This window comes from Schistocerca nitens, chromosome 8 (assembly GCF_023898315.1).
Source record: "Schistocerca nitens isolate TAMUIC-IGC-003100 chromosome 8, iqSchNite1.1, whole genome shotgun sequence".
NCBI classification, from domain to species: Eukaryota; Metazoa; Arthropoda; class Insecta; order Orthoptera; family Acrididae; genus Schistocerca; species Schistocerca nitens.
Window position 1 is genome coordinate 379,125,584 of NC_064621.1, and position 3,623 is coordinate 379,129,206.

The window sequence follows — 3,623 nt, forward strand, 5'->3', positions numbered from 1 at the left end:
GATACAAGTGCAACGCTTCCGCAAATTGCTGCAGATTTCACTACTGGGCCATCAACAGGTGTCAGCTTGCGTACCATACAACGAAAATTCATCGCTATGGGCTTTTGGAGGCGAAAGCCCACTCATGTTTCCTTGATGATACACGACACAAAGCTTTACGCCTCGCCTGGGCGCGTAAACGCCGACACTGGACTGTTGATGACAGGAAACATGTTGCATGATCGGACGAGTCTCGTTTCAAGTTGTATCGAGTGGACGGACGTGTACGGGTATGGAGACAACCTCATAAATCCATTTACTCTGCATGTCAGCAGGGGACTGTTCAAGCTGGTGGAGGCTCTGTAATGGTGTGGTGCGTGATATGGGACCCCTGATGCGTCTAGATAAGACTCTGACAGGTGACATGTACGTAAGCAGCCTGTCTGATCACCTGCATCCATTTATGCCCATTGTGCTTTCCGACGGACGTGGGCACTTCCAGCAGGACAATGCGACACCCCATACGTCCATAATTACTACAGTGGCTGCAGGAACATTCTTCTGAGTTTAAACACTTCCGCTGGCAACTAAATTGCCTAGACATGAACATTATTGATCATATCTGCACCCCATTGTACTCTTACGGATTTATGGATAGCCCTGCAGGATTCATGGTATCAGTTCCCTCCAGCATTACTTCAGATACTAGTTTAGTCCACGCTACGTCGTGTTGCGGGACTTCTGTGCACCCGTGGGAGCCCTACACGATATTAGGCAGATGTACAGTTTCTTTGGCTCTTCTGTGTAAATGACCTAACGGATAACATCGCAAGCCACGTGAGGCCGTTCGCGCTTAGTGTTGTATATACGAGAAGTCGCAACGCTAGAAAACTGAAACTAAGTGTAGGAAGGCCTACAGAGGATCGACTCTGGGAGCAGGGATTGACAGCTGACGATCAACATAAACAAATGTAGCGTATTCTGTGAGAGTAAGCAGAATACCCATTATTGTTCGATTACAAGGCCAACGGTCTTCACGCAGTGGTAACACCGGTTCCCGTCAGATCTTCGAAGTTAAGCGCTGTCGGGCTGGGCTAGCACTTGAATGGGTGACCATCCGGTATGCCGAGCGCTGTTGGCAAGCCAAGTGTGCTCAGCCCTTGTGAGGCAAACAGGAACTACTCGATTGAGAAGTGGCGGCTCCAGTCTCGTAAACTGACTACGGCCGGGAGAGTGGTGTGATGACCACATGCCCCTCCATATCCGTATCCAGTGGCGCCTGTGGGCTGAGGATGACACGGCGGCTGGTCGGTACCGTAGGGCCTTCCAAGGCCTGTTCGGACGGTGTTCAATTTAGTTTACAAGACGGTTTAAAACCAATGAAACCAGTCACATTCATTGCTTACCTGAAAGTGTACGCAGGGAAGGCTGATGACAAAGCTCATGAAGGTAGACACAGGAAATTTCGTGCAAGCATGAAAGAGGTAGCTTGCTAAACCATCGTCCGATTGATATGTCAATATTTCTCCCATATATAGGACTCTTACAAGATACAGTTGACGCAGGAATACAAATGTTTCAGAGAAGAACATGGAGCTGTGCCGCGAATCGATAGGTACCGCTACATTCTCTTTGGCTAGAGGGCATGGTTGGCGGCCTGATATTGCGGCGGTACCTAACGGTTACTGCTTGGTGAGTTGCTCTTCGTAACGGCATCCTGTACGAGCAAGCCAGTTGCCTCTCTCCCTCCGCTTATTCGTAGTTCTGGTACTTGGGCTATTCACGGCTGTGTTCAGAAAGAATAGCTCGATGTGTCATAGAGTGGAGTCGCGCACGTCTGTTTTTATGATTCGCAGATAATTCGCTGCAAATAGTAACCTGTAGCTGTGATCCTGTAGTCAAGTAGGCTACCCATTGACTAGAATTGCGTTAATGAAATGCACATCAACACAAAATGAAAGATAAATGAATAACGTAGTAACAATGGTTCTGTTCTAATGTCTGTAAATCATGTAGACGACAAAGAATTACGACGAGTAATGTTTATTCAAGAAAGAACATCTCAAACAAAGGGGAAGTAATAATACGATGTTCACTTAATATATAGGCAGAAAATACTCTTGTCAAATGTAGTAAAGTTAGTTGATAGCTTTACGAGAATGGTAGTAAAATTCCCCAAACTAAACAGTCATTAAAGATATGCGAAAACTAAGTTCATTTCGTGATCACAATACACGAAATATTCAGTAGTCAAAACACGTCAGAGTTTAATACAATGATTCACAAATTAACACACGCGGTACAAAGAATAGTAACTCATATTCTGCATATCCTCAGTTCTGTAGTACAGTCAGAAAAGGTTACGGTCCTATTCTGAAGCACATGCAGACCTATCGAAATATAATGTTTCTTCAGAAGTTAAGGTAGGGTAGCGGCCGTTCTCTGCCCAGAATTAATCACCTAGACGACAGAATCGCACACATTACTCAAAACAGATCTGGCTTGTTCCAGAAATCACATAAAAGTGCCCTCAAAAGTTAAAGTGTCATAGCGGACGTTCACTGCCCATAATCGAACACCTATATGACGAAATCACTCACGTTCCTCAGGTGGGCCTGCCCTCTTCAAGAACTCTACATAAAGTGTGAGAATCGATTCCTTGAACTCTTCACTCGAAAAGCCGCTATCTCTACTGTCTGCTTTCCCATTGGTTGAAGGCCATCTCCACCAAAAATACATCGTCCTTAAGCTCTACCGTCATGATTTGACCAACATCACCACTTCCCCGCAGTAAACTAATAAACTGCAACAATATTTAAATAAAGAAATATTATAGACTTACCATTACACCCAACCCATTCACAATAAATATCAATAGAGATATGCCTATAAATAAAGAAGACAGTATCCTCGTGGAAGTGCATTCACAGTAAATGAAAAGAGATTGTCATTAATTATTATTTAAACAATTATTTTTGCCTTCTTGACAGAGGCATCTTTTGGTCCTCTTTTCAATTGTGGTATCCACTAACACATGCGACTGGCCAGTTTTAAATTAGCACAGCGTTTTTATAGCACTTGCGATCAACATTTAAATAAACCTACTGGCAAAATAGTAAACTTTTAATTAAATAAATACACAAGTAGCACAAAATAAGAGGTATTCATGGTGTATTCCTCTGCCGGGTAATTGTTGAGTACACGATGTTCTGACAAACATTTGCATAATGGAAAACATACAGAAGACGTGGTAAATCAATAAATAAAGTAGAAACAGCTACGTATCATTAACGACTAATAGCTATAGTGCAATGCTATCGTCTGAGATGTCGCATGTTGAAACCGCATGTCGCGTTTAAAAAAAATGGCTCTGAGCACTATGGGACTTAACATCTATGGTCATCAGTCCCCTAGAACTTAGAACTACTTAAACCTAACTAACCTAAGGACAGCACACAACACCCAGCCATCACGAGGCAGAGAAAATCCCTGACCCCGCCGGGAATCGAACCCGGGAACCCGGGCGTGGGAAGCGAGAACGCTACCGCACGACCACGAGATGCGGGCGCGTTTAAAAGTTGTTAGTTCAGAGGTACATTGTGAAAATGTTAATTGCTCTGAATTATTAACTTTTGTAGTTTTAA

General features: G+C 43.8%; 1 pseudogene; it reads left to right on the forward strand.

The window, feature by feature from the left end:
• Positions 1-1,002: 1,002 nt before the first annotated feature.
• On the forward strand, positions 1,003-1,120 carry LOC126200050 (5S ribosomal RNA; annotated as a pseudogene).
• Positions 1,121-3,623: the final 2,503 nt, after the last annotated feature.